General features: G+C 36.5%; 1 protein-coding gene across 4 annotated transcripts in view; it reads left to right on the top strand.

Annotated features, from left to right (window-relative positions):
• Nucleotides 1–20767, top strand: part of LOC134218363 (snake venom 5'-nucleotidase) — a 112445-nt gene that overhangs the window by 86972 nt on the left and 4706 nt on the right. The gene's annotated exons all lie outside the window — the stretch shown is intronic.

Consider the following 20767-nt stretch of genomic DNA (forward strand, 5'->3'; position numbering starts at 1 on the left):
TTTGGGTTTTGGTATTTTTTAAACACTGTTAGGGACGGTACGTGATCAAAAATCAAGGATTTTAAGAATGCAGCTAGTAGAAACGAAAATAGAATTTGCGATCATAATCAATTACACAATTATACAGATTAGCGGAACTGTGGTGTCGAGAAATACAACATTCGCTTGGTATTTTTACGCATGTCCCGCTAGGTCAGCATGCTTGATTTCGATAATGACTAATGTTCGATAACGATAAACAGCAATTACTTCAATCAGTGATTTAAAAAAAAGACATTCAAATAAATTTTTATTCGCGTTATGCGTAACATTTGGTAGTACCCACCCCCCCCCCCACCTTTTAGTGTAACAAAGTATAACGCAAGTTGGACCTCCCCCCTCCCCCTAAAAGCGTTACGTAATTTGTGAACAGACCCTAACCTAAAAGAAAAATATGAATACATATATTATTCCAAGGGATTTCAAGGGAGATGATCTATCTTTCATTACCTGTATTTTTGTTGCCGTTTTTCGATGGAATCCAGCGGAGGAGAACATATCGCTTTCATTTTTGTATCACTTTGTAAGTAGGAAATCTTGCAGGATTTTTTTATGTGTTTGTTCGTACACATATTTACTCATATCACAATCGAGAAAATATTCAAAAGTTTCTTCATCGGACATCATTCCATGAGAATCACTTAGAGTAGTGTACATTCTGGAAGCGTGATCTCGGTTTTTAAAATATGGCCTATCACTTTCACCATACTCGTATCACTTCTGTTGTAGGCAGTTCTTCTTGCTCCCAGTAGCGCTTTTCTATGGTATCCTCTCTTGGATCCATTAGCTCGTCATTAATTCTTCTGCGCTTCGTACGCTCACTTAAATCCTCAAAATTTTTGATGGCCTTCCACGAGATGTTGAAGCCACTGGCTCTGGCTCAGCATGATAAAATTCTTCTAATTCAAATTCTGTGTCAAGCCATTCCTCATTATATGAGTCAAAGTAAGTTTTGGACCGTGATGCGGCCTGCCATTTTGCCTTTCTCGTACAACAAAGTTGTACCAGAAGGCTATAATTTCACTCAAAAGCCAAATTTTGATAGAAGGCTCGGAGACCCATAGTGTTATATACCAATCGACTCAGCTCGAAAAACTGAGCACATGTCTGACTGTGTGTGTGTGTGTGTGTGTGTAGCAGGGAATTTTTATTGTTAAACACGTTTCATATAGAAGGACTTGACCGATTCGAGTGCAACTAGTTTCATTCGACGGAGAAACTTTCCTAGTTGGACACTATTGTTTTTGTTTGCTAATATCTCATGCGGTTTGAATAATATTTCTATTTTTCTTTTATCAAATACGCTGTGTACATGCACATTTTAAATTATTAATCAATTTAGCCGTGACGCAATCCATTACTCTCATAGTTGAGTTATTTTTAAGCAGCGTGATATAATCGCATCAAAGCTATTAACCGCCTAAATGTAGGCAATTTACGTTGCATTTACCATACTAATTCGAATTCAACACACTGAATCGAGAAAGGCATAATCACCACTGGGGGATAAATTTGGGTTTTTTTTCAAATTTCAAATGCAGATTTTTCAATTTTGTATGGAGTTGACTCTTTTTTTGTTCATCCACAGCGAAGCTTTGGCAGATATATTCCAAAGCTTTTTCAACGCGATCTACCTGACGTCCCTCGTGAGCTCTAAATACTTCAATGAGTTGCCTATAATTCATGATTCACCAAATAATAAGTACAAACACTTCACACGATTTACCTTCGCAATCACAGCTCACTATGCACTCAGATAGACATTCATAAATGTTCTGTTTATTTATTTCACCTAGGTACATACCAATAATTATCGAAAGATGTCCTTAGGTACAGACATTTTTGCTTCTTGTATTCACATATTGGATTTTAATTAATATCAAAATTTTACTTTTTATGAAATAATTTCAAATGAAGCCTAGAGTATTTTCGTAACCCTCAAGAGTATATTGTTTTTTTTTCATATTTATTTGCTTGATACTTGATAGATAATGAGTTGCCTCCTCTTGGTGAGCCTACGCCAAATGGAGTATCATATAGCTGCATAAGCTATCGTGTACACGGCCTACCACGAAGCCTACGACACTTTTCGTGTTATCTACTATCTCTATTTTAACTGTTCTTGATGCTCTTTTGTCATACGCATGGGATTTGTATCCAGCCCATCACAGTCTGCCGTGTATTATGAGAATAATTACATTTAATGTTTCAAAATTAATGACTTTTTTTCAAAAAGTGATCGGAATCGCAGATTTGCAGCCATAAGCAGCTGGAATTTGTTTTAATGCCTTCTGGGAGGTCCAAAGAAAGTCGTAGTGGTAGTCGCTAAGCGAAACTTTGAGAAACTTTTTTTGTATGGAACTTTTTGTATGAATTTTTTTTTTCTTCGGGTCATTTTCGGATGTTTCACTACCTATTTTCCCATAACTAACCCGTTCTTCGCAAGTCCATGAAACAAGCTTTCAGAAACTTTTTAAAGAGTTGGAAAAGAGCTACTGTAGCCGAAGATATTGACAGTTGAATAATGCATTGATTTTTCAAGAACTAAAAAGTGTCTGGCTCTAATGCCTATATCTTGATAACCATATGGCTTAGAGTGCTGATATGCTGGGGTTTAATGCTCCAAAGCAAAGCATTTAGTAGGTCAACTTGAATTACGAATCAGAGAAAGTCGATTTTTTTTATTTTCGGCCACCTGATTCCCCATAGTGCGGTCTAGGCAATTTTCGGATTGGAAATTGTCTCGACTTCCCTGGGCATAAAAGTATCATCGTGCTAGCCTCATGATATACGAATACAAAAATGGTAACCTGGCTTAGAAACCTCGTAGTTAATAACTGTGGAAGTGCTTAATGAACACTAAGCTGCAAGGCGGCTCTGTCCCAGTGTGGGGATGTAATGCCAATAAGAAGAAGAAGAAGAACTTAATATTGCTTTCAATTTAATATTTGGGTTTATAAAGTAATTATTGAAAATTATTAAAAAGAAATAAAAGTTGTTCCGACTGCAACAATCTTCTTTGTAGTTTATGGCCTCTTTTGTATGAGCTTACTTCTTGGGTAAAAATACGTATCTACAACTTTAGTTTTCCATTAGACTCCTAATATGATGAATTTTGTGTCTAAAACTATTGAATTACAATCAAAAACTGTTTTTCGTTTTTCACTAATTGCGTTGCGGGTAAGTTACTATTTTTTTTGTATATTTTTTTTATCAAAGATAATTCCTTCCAATTGAAATTTAGTATTAAACGGAATATTAGGTCTGGGGGGACTTGATCCCCTTTTCTTGCACGTTTTTCGAACAGACTCTTTAAGAAATATGTAATTTAACTGTACTGACAGGGCCGGATTTAGCCGGAAGGGGTCCCGGAGCCGACGTTAAGTGGGGGCCCCAAAATGTACAAAAAAGGTTGGTTTTGGTACATAAGATTTGTGGTGGGCCGGGGCCACGCCCCCCCATAAATCCAGCCCTGTGTACTGATATATGACAGTCTATAAACTGTTGTTGTTATTGATACACAATAGATTTTTTGGAGTGCTGTCAGAAATTGAATTTAAAAGTAGTCGGGGGGAGTTTGTCCCTCTACAAGAACCTGCTTTATAAAAGTAGAATTTTTTTAACTGCTATAACTAATATTAAATCCTCCAAAATACGCAGATTTACCGACTTGCTGTGGGTATTCTTAACCGATTCTAGGTTTGAAATTCGACCAAATCTCGAGCAACATATCATTAGGGCCGAAAAACCAACAAAGCTGAACCGAGAAAAATGAGGTTCAAATTTTCTAAGTCTAATTTAATTCATTTATTGAAGTAGAAACACATTTCATTGCCAAAACCATGTCAATACTATACGTAAATGGTTATATTATAACAGCAGATCAAGATTAATTGAAAAACCATTCGAAATCTTCAAAATTTCAGCTAAAACAAAAATCGCGCCGTTTACTCGCATCACCGGCAACACGTCTGGTTTTTAAGCCGTTTGCTCAAAGCTACTAACACCATCGGATTTGTTTAGATTTGTTAGCCAGATCAGTTCTGCTATGCGAAATATCGAAAACCTAGTAAGAATATAGATTTTAAAATAACTTGAAGCTAGTTTTTCTAAATAAACAATATAAAGTGAACGGCCTAAAAACCAAAGCAAATATTCCGCATGGTAGTTAAGGGCGCCAACAAAGGACTTAAAAACCACTATGGTGCAAATGGTTCATCAGACGTTCACTCAAAATAGCAATTAATGTGTTTCTTAAGAGATATCAAGTACGGAGTTTTAACTAGCATGAAGAATAATTTACAAAGCAATCGTTTATGCAAGAAAACCAAAAATCATGGTTTTGGTTTATAAGCCGTAATCATATGTTACGCGAGAAATTATGTTTTAGAGCCAACCCTTCATCAATTCTGTTAAATCTACGAAAAATTATCTGCTTGAGAAAAAAATTATATATTTTTTAAATTTTTTCACTTGTCCTAAGACGAGTTTATACCATCCCATTGAATTCCACCACTTAATTGTATCTTGACAGATTTGACTTGACTCGAGTCGAGTCAAGTACGAGACACTGAAGACGGCCTTACTGTTGAGGTCGAAATACGTATCTGTCAAGATACAATTAAGTGGTGGAATTCAATGGGATGGTATAAACTCGTCTTAGGACAAGTGAAGACATTCCACTAAAAAAGCTCAAAATAATTTTCTTATTAAATTTTTTCGTCAAATTTTTGCCTGGGGCACAATTGAGAATAATGTGTCCCCATATTGAGACAACAACTTAAAATTAAAATAACCTTTAGTTGTGATAGAATGTCGACATGTTTATCGGTACAGTTCATTCAATATATTCATGGCTTTGTGTTGTGGAAAAAAAATATAGCATTCGGCCATTGTTAGGAGAGAAATTTTGCGTGGCCATTGAAAAAAAAAACTTTAGGAGGATCAAAACACACTCACTGTTTTTTTTTAACCATTTATTGTTTGGTATTTTACCTCTTATGCAAGGCTAGTTCATACCTATTTCTTTTATCAAGGTCGTCGCTCCTGCTCGGGTAGCATTGACATGTTTTGCCAATAAAAAGAGATTCTACTTCAATCAACGAATTAAACTAGACTTAGAAAACTTTAACCTCATTTTTCACGGTTCAGCATTGTTGGCTTTTCGGCCCTGTTCGAGAATTTGTCTAAAGGATCTATACTAAAAATATACTAGAACAAAACTTTTGGTTTTTGATCAAGTCTCCCCACCTTCCGTTCTCATGGTGAAAAAAGACATTTCATTGATCAAGCTTCAATAATAATTTTCTTGCACTCAAGCACACGCGCTGTTGTATTTTGTATAATACTCACGAAAGAACATTGCTCGCGGTATACCACATGAACGAGCCTGCATGAGCGTTCCAGGACCGCGCGCGGACCCTGATTAACCCACCTGGCAGTAATATTGGCATCTCGTGTTATTAAAAAAAAAAAAAACAGAGGCTTAATTGCGCATCTTCTTTCGACAGCTCTTTCGTATGACAGTTTGCATGGTTTGCTCGTTTCGAGTTGAGATGCGCAATGCCACCCAAGTATTTCAGCCATAACATTTGAGCCCATAGCTCGATATGGCCCATCAAAACTTCAATAGGAAACAATGGGATAAGATTCCTTGTCGAATGCAGCTTGAGCCTGATGCAAAAAAAATCCGTTGAGGATAAGTTTCCAAAAATTAGTGACAGTAAGAAGTGTTTTTTATATACAAAATATAATTTTGGTCATAACAGCTGTCCCATTTTGAATAGAAAGCAATCGAACAGCAATTTCCTTTCTAATGCAACTAATGCGAGTAAATCGGTTGAAGTTAGATGCCTGTAAAATGAGTGACATTTTTGCGCGTTTTTTCGCAAATAAAAATAACATTTTTGTCATAACTACTGGGCCCATAGTTCGGGTGTCCTACGAAAGGCTGAATACTTATAAGGCAGAATTCAAAAGGACGTAATCTCACAAGGCTGAAAATAATAGAAGGCTGACAAATATCAGAAGGTTGACATGTATCGAAAGGCTAAAATTGGTGGGTCGAATCAAAATCGTACATGTTAAGTGGATGAATAGTGAATAATTAAGAATAAAGAGTAAAAAATAAAGAATAAAGAATATAATGACGGATAAAGAATAAAAATAAAGAATGAATGATAAAGAGTATAGAGTGAAGAATAAAAAATAAAATCAAGATTAATCCACCTAGCGGTGATGATGCCTTTCTCGTTCATTGTAAAATGTGTCGAGAAAAGTTTATTCGGGAAACCAAAACAGCACAAATAAAGAGCAAAGCGCTGAAAATGTATACAGTATACACGGTATGTTTTGCAAAATATAAAAATAACAATTTTTCCAGTTGAATTGAGAAAAAATAACAACCAGAAGCCTAAATGCGTTTATGTTTGATAGATTAGAAGCCAAACATAAATAGTAAAAAATTTAATTTACATATTGTTCCAAAATCAGAACAAAATCCACAGAAGTTTCGAAATATTCAGAATGCATTAACACTTATTTGAGAGCCTATTCAGACTAGAAATACTAGAATAAGAGATCAGCGAAGACGCCATCTTGTTTCCATTCGAACCGTCAAAAGCGGTTCCAATTCGACTTGTTTACTTTTTGCATCCATAATGCTATGTACACACCAGTCAAGCAGTTCGACGAACATTGACTCCACCCCCAAGAAAACGCTTCGGTTGCTGCTTTGTTGGAACGTGTGTGAAGTTGTTCGAACAACCATTTGACAGTTGGCGGCTCGGTTGGAAAAAATTAAAACGGTTTGATTTTGGTTTGAGTTGTCGGGGGTGGAGTCAAGGTTCGCCGAACATGTTTGAGCATTTGTAGTGAAGTTGCACAAACCCCATATATTTTTTGATGGTTGGTGCTCGAATTGGTGCTTCGGTCGTTCGTGTGTGATACTGTTGGTCGAATAAATTGGTTGTTCGTGTCGCTGTTGGTGAAACTTGACGAATGTTTGAATAAACGAGAGGTGGAGTCAATGTTGGTCAAACTGCTTGACCGTGTGTACGTTCCATAAGAAGCAAGCAAAAAGTTCAAGTGCTGCCAGCATTATTTTCGCGATTTCATGCATTTTCATACGTTGCCAATTCGACAGTTTTTCACTCCGCCGGTCTCTGGTTATAGGGTTGCTAATTCAGACTAGGGACGTTCCGATACTTCCGATATATCGGAATATCGATATTTTTGTTTAGATATCCGATATTTTCATATCGATACTTTGCTTTCAATATATCGGTTATATCGATATTTTTGCTTTCGATATCGATATACTGAATCAAAACAAAGTAATACTAAAATAACAACTGCATTGTATTTTGTGAAAGAAAATACTTGGATCTGGATCTGGTATTTTTAATGGTTTAGCGATTTTTTCTCGGTAGCGCGGATGGTGCGAGGTGTGCGCTGTCATCACAAAAAGTTTTGGCAGCTCGACACTTTGTATTGACGCGCCGTTGTGCCTCATCCTTGAATTCTAATGCGAATTCAATTATATATTTGACGTGTTCCTATGATAAATTAAATAAATCAACTTTAGAAATTATGAAGAGATTCGTGAAAAAGGGAATTTAGAAGTATTGGAAAGCATATGAAAATTTGGTTCAAAATAATGCTCCGTAGGAATTAAAGAGAATTTCCTACGGGTTTTCTGATGAAAATTTTGATTTTTTTTTCTGATGGAACTTTTTAAGTAAATTTTGAAGAATGCTCGTGAAAATCGAAGAAAATTTCCTACCGATAATTTCTCGTGAAAGTTTAGGAGAATTTCCTTTTTTAGTTAAGAATATTCCAATGGATTTTGTCGTTAAAAAACAGATTTTCTTAAAAGTAATTTAAACTTTAAAAACTTTCGTGGAAATTCCGAAAAGATAATTTTCTGTTGTCAAGAATCAGAATAACCCGAGGAAAAATACAAAAAAAATGTCAGTGGAATTTCAGCAAATTTCTAGAATCTTAAGTTAATTTTTTCGGGCGAACGGAAAATAGCGAGGTTAGTATCATGCCGACAACGCAGCCGCTATCGGTTAAAACTACGACGAACGCCATCACCGATGATTGTTGGACTGGAACACTCTAGCAGCAGATTGTATTAAGTCAGTTGCATTGCGTAACCTCACCCGTTTTACCTGTGCACTGACACCAAAAATGAAAAGTTTGGCAGCCCAAATAGAAAATAAAAAAATATCAGTCGTGTAAGCCCAGCAAAATATAATTATTCTATGCGTTTCCGCACATCAATTCCTTAAATTAAAATCCAGTGCACAGGTAGATTGAGGTTAAGGAAACGCCACTGGATTAAGTAATAGAAAAAAAGTCATTTATAATAATTATTGTGAAGAAGTAGTACAGTAATACAATCGTAATTGAAAAACTACTACAAATATATTCTAAATATTTTTATTTTTGAAATATCATATGATTTTCCGATATATCGATATTTTCAATCCAATATATCGGTGATATCGATACTTTGATTCGATTATCGTATCGAATCAAATATCGATATTTTGATGTATCGGAACGTCCCTAATCAAACTACTAGCTTTGTCACTAGATAAGGAGTATCTTAATGTCAACGTTAGCACATCTTATTGTACAAAGTGCCAAGCTGGAAAGCTCGTAATCTGAACAGACTTTAAATACCATTTTTACTTTCATCCCATTGTTTAAACGTATGGATAATGAATTGTGACAAACTATAACATATTCAAATTTTTATTTGAGTCTTCTTTACCATGGTTCAATAAGGGTAGAAGTGTATAAAAAGGTTACAGTGTTGACCCGATTTTGTCACTCCCCGATTTTGTCTACCTCTGATTTTATCACGTTCCCGTAGCGATTTTAACACGCTTTCGACCCGATTTTGTCACCCAAAAAAAAATTGAAAATTTTAGTCGTTCTTTTTTATTTTCGTAAATAATACCGCAAACAATAATGATTTCACGAAATAACTTTCACCGACTGTGAACGCGTACAAAAAATATGCTCAATATCAATTGAGCAACGACTGCTACGCGCACATAAAATGTAGCGCACGCGAGTCTCACGAAGCTTGTGTACCTCACATTAACGTTGGAGAGCCGCATTGAGACTTCTCAATGCGAACAGCTCATGCGCTGTTTGCCATGGCAAACCTTTGTAAACAACAGCGGAGGTGGGTAAAACATGCTTGGGCGAGAAATTTTCATTCAATAATATTGTCGCCTAAGTAAAACCAGCTATGCATTCCTAGCGCATGAGATGAGTCTCATGAGCCGTACATTGAGGCACGCTCACTCAGTTATTTTATGCCCGCGCTAGCTTCTCTCGTCGCACTGAATCGATGCTACGTGGGATTTTGTAGCTCATGGCACACTGTCTCATCCATGTATACACGAGAAATAAGAGACTCTGCTTCTGAGTACCTATGAAGGATTCTGGAAGCATTTTCGACCAGAAAAAATGGATACTGTTCATGCATTTTGCCTTTTCAAGTCATAAACTGATTCATATTTGTAAAATGAACTAAAAAAATGATATTATTCTTTAATTTTCAATATTATTGATTTTGTAAATAAAGATTCATACGTCAATTTGTCCAAACTGATGGCACTCCTACGAAAACGACGAAAACCAACATCACCAACAGGTAGCCGAAGTCTCACCCTACCTGTTTGTGGTGATGGTTTACAAAATCACATACAATCAATGTGTGTAGCCGCCAGACATTCTAAATACTCACGCTCCTCTAATGTGAACGTGTACTTGAAAGGAGGCTTCCGGGCCTCTTGAAAGGAGGCTTCTGGGCCTCTTGAAAGGAGGCTTCCGGGCCTCTTGAAAGGAGGCTTCCGGGCCTCTTGAAAGGAGGCTTCCGGGCCTCTTGAAAGGAGGCTTCCGGGCCTCTTGAAAGGAGGCTTCCGGGCCTCTTGAAAGGAGGCTTCCGGGCCTCTTGAAAGGAGGCTTCCGGGCCTCTTGAAAGGAGGCTTCCGGGCCTCTTGAAAGGAGGCTTCCGGGCCTCTTGAAAGGAGGCTTCCGGGCCTCTTGAAAGGAGGCTTCCGGGCCTCTTGAAAGGAGGCTTCCGGGCCTCTTGAAAGGAGGCTTCCGGGCCTCTTGAAAGGAGGCTTCCGGGCCTCTTGAAAGGAGGCTTCCGGGCCTCTTGAAAGGAGGCTGGCGGGCCTCTTGAGAGGAGGGTGCGGGGCCTCGTGAAAGGAGGCTTCGGACCTCTTGAAAGGAGGCTTGGGCCTCTTGAAGGGAGGCTTCTGGGCCTCTTGAAAGGAGGCTTCCGGGCCTCTTGAAAGGAGGCTTCCGGGCCTCTTGAAAGGAGGCTTCCGGGCCTCTTGAAAGGAGGCTTCCGGGCCTCTTGAAAGGAGGCTTCCGGGCCTCTTGAAAGGAGGATTCGAGATCTCTTGAAAGGAGGCTTCCGAGCCTCTTGAAAGGAGGCTTCCGGGCCTCTTGAAAGGAGGCTTCCGGACCTCTTGAAAGGAGGCTTCCGGGCCTCTTGAAAGGAGGCTTCCGGGCCTCTTGAAAGGAGGCTTCCGGGCCTCTTGAAAGGAGGCTTCCGGGCCTCTTGAAAGGAGGCTTCTGGGCCTCTTGAAAGGAGGCTTCCGGGTCTCATATAAAATGTTAGTTTTTGGAGCAATGCACTATGGTCCAGGATACAGATTTACGCGGAAAGATGAATTTTAAGCCAAAACCATAGCTTTTAGAGAAAACTCTTGTTCTACAAAACTGTTCGAAATAGTAAGGCCATCATTATGGTGCAACCAAAGAATAGGGTGGCCCATCATATAAAAAAAAATTAGAAAATATTTTTTTATTTTTTGGAATATTGACATGTTATGTTCTACAAAGTTGTAGCGCAGCTTATTCCAATCAATTTTGCTATAAAAACTTTTTCTGTAGCTCTTAAGTTGGCTGATTTAGAGCAATTTTACCTAATTGGATTAGGGTGTACCTCAAAAAACAGTATTTTTAATCTAATTTGTTTATTTTGGATTTCTCGAAAAAGTCGTCTTCAGGTGACTTTAAGAGCTCAAAAAAATGCAACTTTTGATGGGTAAATATGCTCAATATCTTTTACCGATCAAAAGTTATAATCGTTTTTCTGTCTAAATTACATTTTTTTCATAAGTTGATATCTCCGGTTAGGGCAGACCAAAAAAATATGTTTACACGGCATTTGGAAGAGAAATTCGTATTATTTATTATGTCAAAAAATTGGAGATATGTTATTTTTTATCTCAAGTTTTACTAATTTTACTAAAATCATGTTTTTTTCAAAAAAATTGATATAACTCGACAATGGAAGAAGATACAGACGATATTCTTATAGCAAAACACGCGTTTTGGAAAGCCTCAAAAGTCTTCAGAAGATGACATCCGTGAAAAATAAAAAATGTAATGAGCAAATCATAAATATTGTTTTTTGAGGGACACCCTAATTCTGGTAAGTAAAATTACTCTAAACAAGTGAGCTTAAGAGCTACATAAAAAGTTTATATAGTAAAGTTGATTGGAAAAGGCTGCGCTACAACTTTGTAGAACATTTTATGTCAATATTCCGCAAAATAAAAAAAATAGAAATTTCACATTTTTATGAAATGGCCCACCCTATTTTTCAGTAACTCTATAATAAGGGCCCGAGTATCCAGAACAACTTTGTAGAACAAATTTTTTATCTTAAAAGTATGCTTTAGGCCGAAAATGCATCTTTTCGTAAATCTTGCAATACAATGATAATGATAAAACTTATAAAAAGTGTTAAAGCTGTAGATTTTTTATTTTTCATTTCTCATAAATGTCACCTTCTTTTGGGGCTTTCCAAAACGCGTGTTTTGCTATAAGAATATCGTCTGTATCTTCTTCCATTGCCGAGTTATATCATTTTTATTTTAAAAACATGATTTTAGTAAAATTGGTAAAACTTGAGATAAAAAAATAACATATCTCCAATTTTTTGACATAATAAGGAATATGAATTTCTCTTCCAAATGCCGTGTAAACATATTTTTTTGGTCTGCCCTAACCGGAGATATCAACTTATGAAAAAAATGTAATTTTGACAGAAAAACAATTATAACTTTTGATCGGTAAAAGATATTGAGCATATTTACCCATCAAAAGTTGCATTTTTTCAAGCTCTAAAAGTCACCTGAAGACGACTTTTTCGAGAAATCTAAAACAGGGCTTGTAAAAAGTGCAGATTTGTGAATATACTCTATGATAATTTGTTGCATGGAAATTCTCAGATTCATCGAGAGAGAGGAGATACACATATTCGATGTACTGTGTTTGTCGCACAAATACTGCACGGGAGAGTTGTCGTGCTTCATTTTTGCGTATGAAGTATTGTTGCTCGGTGTTGCAACCTACTCACAACATCATTTAGCAACAAAGCTTCTCTCTCGCTTTGCTTGTGTTACTGGCATAATTTACTGGTTTGTTTTGCTCGGAAGTTCCATTTCTACGGGTCGGAACCTAGAAGGATTGCTTCATGCTACAACATGGCATTGAGAACATACATGTTTAATTCGTTCAGTACTGTAGTAAGACAGCGTATTGGCGCTTTGATGTTGCATGAAGAAGAAGAAGCAGAAAGATGATAATCGAAAAAATCTCCACGGGAAACCATACGGAGAAGTTTTTAAAATTCTTCTCAAAAATTCTAGAATCCATTTAATTAAAAACGGTAAGCAGTACGGGGTTGGACTTTTCTTATACTGTGTTTTAAGTGTAATATTAGAAAATCAAATTTCGAATAGAAATATTGTGTTTATTATAGAGTAGAAGAAAAGTCCAACCCCGTACTGCTTACCGTTTTTAATTAAATTGCTTCTAGAATTTTTGAGAAGAATTTTAAAAACTTCTCCGTATGGTTTCCCGTGGAGATTTTTTCGATTATCATCTTTCTGCTTCTTCTTCTTCATGCAACATCAAAGCGCCAATAGACACAATCAACGTACGTTCACCATTCGCATGCTGGAAGCGTGCAATAAAAGAATGGTGGAGAATAGGGAATGCACCTAAATGTTGAAGTATAAAAACAAACTCTTATTATCGTGTAGCTTCTAAAAAACGAAAATTTCAGTAATTCAATTATTTTCTATGAGAACATTAATGCTTTCAGAGAAATAATACTTATGTGAAAAAATTCTTAGAATATTCAGAAAATTGTCGCCCACAAACTTTTACTCCAGCATGTTCAATTATAGAACATGCCATGAAAACAGGAAGTACTGTGGCGCGCATTGTACAGTACTTTTAAGCGAACAAAGATTGTGGGAAAAGTACACGGTGGAGAATATTAAGCTTGAAAATGTTTAGAAAACTGCTTGAGTATTTTTGGTCTACTGAGCTGCATTGTGTACAAACGTGATTTGAAGGCCAAAGACACGAAGCACCTCATCAATAGGATAAGAAGCAGCATCCGGAAATGGCATCCGTTAAACTACGCCGCGCAACTAATACGAACCATACACTATCATTCATTAATCTATGTTTAAATACTAAGGACTACTATTTATAATAACGTAATACAGATTGAGCTGCACTTCTTTGCAGTTTTCTTCCCGAGCCATTTTTTCCATTCCCGCTATTTAGTGGCCACCCATTAGATGTGTTATTTTCAGGGAATGTAAAACAACAACATTGCTAATGACAACAACATTTTCCTTTTTTGTAAATGTTAGGACAAACTCAACTCGCAATAAACGTTTGTCCCAAACTGCAACAGAATAGGACAATGATCGCCTGCCGCGCATTTCGAGAATTAATCGATTTTCGACGATGTGTTAGGTTAAATAAGTATCAGTTATGGGCTGATAGTCTCCTTCATAAAGACAAAAAAAGTATCAGTTATCAATATTTAGACATAAACTTAACCATCTGTTGTTTTATTTCTGAAATATACAAGTTATTGCAGTTTGGAAAGTTCCCAACATATACCTCTCCATGTTTGTTGCAAATGTTGCAAATAAACTGGAACTCAGCGTTGTCTTTATCCTCTGCAGATGGGGGCAAAGACGAAAGATATTTCAGTTACCAGATAAAGATTGTCGCTGTCGTCGCTGTCCGGAACATCTTTTGCTGGCGAGGATAGGGGATCTAAATGTCAATGAAGGAATTTGACAGTTGGGTACCACACATGTTTCGGACAGCAGAACAAAAAGAACCGAAGCGATAATCTTTATCTGGTAACTAAAATATCTTTTGCAAAGATTTATCGCTCTTCTCTTTTATAACATTGCTTGGTTTTCTGCAATAGAAAATTTTGTATATATTTGTTTAGTAGGCTTGTGAGACAACCAGTTGAATTAGATATCTCGGAATCTGTGAAATTGAAAAAATTGTGACATTCTACAAAGTTGTTCGAAAGATCAAACCCATTATGGACAACATCTTATTAGTTTGGAATATATCCACATGGCGTTGCTAGCGCATATGACACTACCAGTTGAATAATATATCTCGGAATCTGTGAAATTTAGAGAGTTGTAATATTCTACAAAGTTGTTCGAAAGATCAAACCCATTGTGGACAACATCTAATTAATTCGAAATTCATCCGCATGGTGGCACTAGCGTCTATGGGACTACCAGTTGAATACGATATCTCGGAATCTGTGATTTTTAAAGTGTTGTGACATTCTACAAAGGTGTTCGAAAGATCAAACCCATTGTGGACAACATCTAATTACAGTAAAACCTCCATGAGTCGATATTGAAGGGACCATCGACTCATGGAAATATCGAGATGTGGAATAGAAAATTCTTGGAAAGCTGTTTGAAGAAACCATCACAGCAACCCAAAAAATATTTTTTACTATGGCATAATTTGCTTCCATGAGTCGATATCGAGTCATAGAACATCGACTCATGGAGGTTTGACTGTAGTTCGGAATTCATCCACTTGGCGCCGCTAGCGTATATGACACTACCAGTTGAATAAGATATCTCGGAATCTGTGAAATTAAAAGAGTTGTGACATTCTACAAAGTTGTTCGAAAGATCAAATCCATTGAGGAGAACATCTAGTTAGTTCGGAATTCATCCACTTGGCGGCACTAGCGTATATGACACTACCAGTTGAATTGGATATCTCGGTATCTGTGAAATTTAGAGAGTTGTGATATTCTACAAAGTTGTTCGAAAGATCAAACCCATTGTGGACAACATCTTATTAGTTCAGAATTCATCCACCTGGCGGCGCTAGCGTATATGACACTACCAGTTGAATTGGATATCTCGGAATCTGTAAAATTTTGAGAGTTGTGACATTCTACAACGTTGTTCGAAAGATCAAACCCATTGTGAACAACATCTAATTAATTCGAAATTCATCCGCATGGTGGCTAGCGTCTATTTGAACAAAATATGCACATTCTACGAATGGTGCAATGAAAGCCTATTGCAACTGAATCTAAAAAAATGTAACCTTATATCATTCAGCAGAAAAAGAACAGCATCAAATCTCTCGATTTAATTAGGAAACCAGGTTGTAGAGAAATGCGATAGAATTAGGGATTTGGGAATTATCTTAGACTCCAAACTAACGTTCATCGACCACTACAACACCATTATTCATAAAGCAAATAATATGATGAGTTTTATAAAACGTTTCTGCTATAACTTTCATGACCCATACACAATTAAAACATTATATATTGCTTATGTAAGTTCGATACTGGAATATTGCAGCATTGTATGTTCTCCATTTTCAATAACACACGAAGAAAGATTAGAATCAGTACAAAAACAATTCCTATTATTTGCTCTTCGTAAATTAGGTTGGAGAACATTCCCACTTCTATCATATGAGACACGCTGCTAGCTTATAAACATTCAATCTTTGAAAGAGTGCCGTGAAACTGCAATGGTTTCATTTATTAACTATATAGTTTCGCAGCGTTTTGATTCAGCAAACATTTTATCGAAATTAAAGTTTCATACCATCTCGACAACTGCGTCATTGACATACATTTTTAATTATTCACTGCCGTACAAATTATGCAAAAGTCGGACCTCTCAATCAGATGATGGCCATCTATAATCAACACTGCGAAACTATTGACTTTACAATGTCTCGACAGAACTTAAAAAAATATGTTGTCACAATTCGAAACCTACACATCTAAATTTACATTAAATCGCAAAATTAAACACTACTTAACCAAACAATTTTTATTTTTATACACTATAATACCGTATTTATAGCATTAAGAAAATAAAGAAAAACATGTATATTGTATATGTACTAGTCTACGTCGGTTGACGAAATAAATAAATAAATAAATGAGACTACCAGTTGAATAAGATATCTCAGAATCTGTGAAATTTAGAGAGTTGTGATATTCTACAAAGTTGTTCGAATGTCAAACCCATTGCCAAAAATGTCTTATTACTTATTTCGCAATTCATCCGAAAGATGGCACTAGCGTCTATGAGACTACCAGTTGAATTGGATATCTCGGAATCAGTGAAATTCAAAGAATTTTGATATTCCACAATGTTGTTCGAAAAATCAAACCCTTTGGGGAACATCTAATTGGCCCTGACGGCAGCGCGAAAACAAAATGGGGGCTGGGTGATGCTTTTTTGTTTTACCCGGCAAAGCATATAGGACGTCAATTTTAAAATGCTTATTAGAACTTTAAAACACGTTTTAGCCAAAAATAGTTAGATTTTTCGGGTTAGAAGTTTGATCTACTTTTAGATTAATAACACGAAAGTCGAATTATTTCGATTAAAAAACATGTGTTCATAAGTAGCCTTACATGTAGTTTTACAAAATTCTAACCATACATATTCAAAAGATTTCAGTATAACTCTGTTAAACACATTTTAAAAGCTTTCACAAAAATAATTCCTATCTTTACCATGTCGAAATACAGTGATTTCACGCACAAGTCCATCTCCGCGAGATGGCAGTAGCGCGGCTTCGTCAAGGCGAATTAATTCGGAATTCATCTGCTTGGCGGCACTAGCGCATATAGGTATACCAGAATTAGATATCTTAGAATCTTAAAAATTTAGAAAGTTGTGATATTGCATAAAGTTGTTCGAAAGATCAAAACCATTACGATGAACATCTCATTATTTCTAAATTCATCCGCCTGGCAGCGCTTGCGCATATGAGACTATCAATTGAATTAGAAATCTTAGAATCTGTAGAATTTAGAGAGTTGCGATATTTTACAAAGTTGTTAAAAAGATCAAACCCATGAACGCAGCGCTAGCGTATATGAGATCCCCAGTTGAATGAGACATCTTGCACTCTGTAGAATTTAGATAGTTTTTTTTTACAAAGTTGTGATAGTTGTGTTTTTTTTACAAAGTTTTATTACGGTGGACGTCTGATTAATTCAGAATTCATCTGCTTGGTGGAGCTAGCGTATATGAGAGAATTAGATATCTCGGAACTTATAAAAAATAGATTTGTGATATTACACCAAGTTGTTATATATCAGAATCTGTTTAATTCTGAGAGTTGTGATCAAAACCTTACGGTGAATAAAGTCCTTAACTCGAGATTGATTTTTTAGGTGGCGGAAACGCACATGAGGCTACCAATTGAATAAGATATCACAGAATATGTATCATTTAGAGAGTTATGATTCTCTATAAAGTTGTTCGGAAGGTCAGAACCATTATATTTCAAATCTCATTATTATGGTATTCATCCGCTAGGTGGCGCTAGCGCACACAAAACTAGTGGAATATGTGAAATTTAGAGAGCTGTGATGCCTTCAATCACTATCAACAACCACCGCTGCTGCACCATCGATGATTGCCCCCAATGCCATCACTGCGGTAGTCGTTTTCGCAGTCAAACAGAAATAACACTCGTCAAACCTCCATCGTTCACTGATTTACTGGTCAATTCAAATAATCATTAGTTGGCCAATTGATTACTCGTGGCGTACGCATCGGATATGCTCTGGTTTGACGTTTGCTCACTACCGCCATCTGGTTCGTGATTTGCCAAATTAACTGAAATCAACAGTTGTCGTTAGTGTTTGTACGACGATGAATTTGATGAGTGAATGTTCAATATGTTATGTCTGTTTGTCTGTGCTTTAACGTAATGATTTCGACCTTTCGAACAAACTTTGTAGAAGACGGCTTCTTTCTAAATTGAATAGATTCCCAGATATCCTACCTTGCCTAAAGACACTTGTACACTAGCGCCGTTGGGTGGATGAATTCTGAACTAAGCTAATATTTAACGTGATGGTTTTGACCATTTGATCTTTCTAAATTGAATAGCTTCCGAGATATCCTACCTACCTGTCGAAAGTCTCTTGTACACTAGCGCCATTGAGTGGATGAATTCTGAGCTAAACTAATCTTCAACATGATGGTTTTGTCCTTCAGGCCAACTTTGTAGAAGACGGCTACTTTCTAAGTTGAATAACTTCCGAGATATCCTACGGTACCGAAGCGCCGTTCGGTGAATCAATTCTGAACTAAACTAATCTTCAATATAATGGTTTTAATCTTTCGAACAACTTTGTAGAAGACAGCTTTTTCTAGATTGAATAGCTTCCGAGATATCCTACCTTGCCGAAAATCTTTTGTACACTAGCGCCATTGAGTGGATGAATTCTGAACTAAACTAATCTTCAACATAACATAATGGTTTCGACCTTTCGAACAACTTTTTAGGAGACGGCTACTTTCTAAGTTGAATAGATTCCGAGATATCCTACCTTGCTGAAAGTCTCATGTACACTAGCGCCGTTCGATGGATCAATTCAGAACTAAACTAACCTTCAACATAATGGTTTTGACCTTTTGAACAACTTTGTAGAAGACGGCTTCTTTCTAAATTGTATAGATTCCAAGATATCCTACCTTGCTGAAAGTCTTATGTACACTAGCGCCTTTGGGTGGGCGAATTCCGAACTAAACTTATCTCCAACATAATGGTTTTGACTTTTCGATAAACTTTGTAGAAGACGATGAATTTCTAAGTTAAATAGATTCCGAGATATCCTACCTTACCGAAACTCTCACGTACATTAGCGCCGTTGGGTAGATGAATTCTGAACAAAACTAATCTTTAACATAATGGTTTTTACCATCCAAACAAATTTGTAGAATACAGCTACTTGCTAAATTGAATAGATTCTTAGATATCCTACTTTGCTGAAAATCTTATGTACATACTAGCGCCTAATTGCAGTAACTTAAACTAAATGATTGGAATTTTGTTATTATTTAGTCTAAGTTACTGAAACTATATAGCTATAACTCCGTTACTAAAGGAATTCAAACAACGAACCATTAGACAGAGTTGTAGAAAAGCCTTCGCACTAGATGTCCACCATGTCCATACAACACATTTTGAAACTCAGCTTTAGGGATGAGTTATTGATAAACTACTAAATGATTGATAACATCCTTGACTTTAGGTACAGATTCCGAGATATCTTATCTCATAAGTCTCATGAACAATGAATTCCGAAATAAACTAATTCTCAACAAAATAGTTTTGACCTTCCGAAGAACTTTGTAAAATACGACTACTTTCTAAATCTAACCGCTTCCATAGTAGGCGAAAATGCGCGTTGTGAACTGCCCATGCGAAATATCTTAAGTTTTTCATAATTTCTCCACCCTTACTCGTGATTTTCGCATGAGAAAATAAAAATATCATATAAACCCGTTGGAAACGATAACAGATATAGGGGAACTGTTCCGTTTTCTATCTCACTGAACATATATTCATTTCATCGCAAAACAAAGAAATACAGCACCAATATCGTGGCTTCTTTTTGCTAACAAAATTACAAAAATAAGAAACAAACCATATTCTTTTTCATTGCTTTGTTTTTGATGGGATGGAAATAGGAGCTATGGAATGAAGTGCTAAACCGTTCCCCTATTTTCTGAAGGAATGTAGGATATCTATCCAGCCGTTTCCGAGTTATGCGGATACGAACACAGACCATTTCATTTTTATTAGGGGTTTGGCAGGTTTTGTTCTATTATTGTCAGGGGCGTTTTTGTTGTCCAAATTTTATGAAATTCGGCCACAATATTCTTTGATATGCAAAGAATGTTTAGGCCAAATTTGAGCATAATTGGTTATAGAAAACCCCCTGACAGGGACAATAATAGAACAAAAATTGCAAAAGCCGTCATCTCCCCTATATAGAAGATAGATTATACCCAATTAGTCTCTAGCCCGTCGAAATAACCGCATTTTTTTTGTTGCGCGTGTGGATCAAAACTGCTTCGTAAAAACATGTATTCAGAGAGAAGCGCTACATTTGTCTCGTATATTGCAGCCTGAGAACAGCTGCAAAATTCAAAATTGTTTTGGTTTGTTATGTATCATCTTCTCCCGTAATACAACGCAGGAGTGACATCAACACAAGAGTTCGTTACAATCGCTTCCCTCGGTAGGCGATCAAACAACGAACATGTATGATTCAGTAGCTTATGTGTGACAAGAGCATCGAAGCTTCGTGTTGCTTGCCGAATTTGTTTCCTCACTACCACTAGCTGCTTGTGAAGCAAGCAAGAGAATGAGGCATGCGTGGTTTGCTCATCTTCATTGGATTGCAAGCCCTGATCTAAAACAAAAAAAGTAGATCAAAAATACTGTTTTTGTGAGGTACACCCTAATCCAATTAGGTAAAATTGCTCTAAATCAGCCAACTTAAGAGCTACAGAAAAAGTTTTTATAGCAAAATTGA

Source organism: Armigeres subalbatus, chromosome 2 (genome assembly GCF_024139115.2).
Source record: "Armigeres subalbatus isolate Guangzhou_Male chromosome 2, GZ_Asu_2, whole genome shotgun sequence".
Lineage (NCBI taxonomy): Eukaryota > Metazoa > Arthropoda > Insecta > Diptera > Culicidae > Armigeres > Armigeres subalbatus.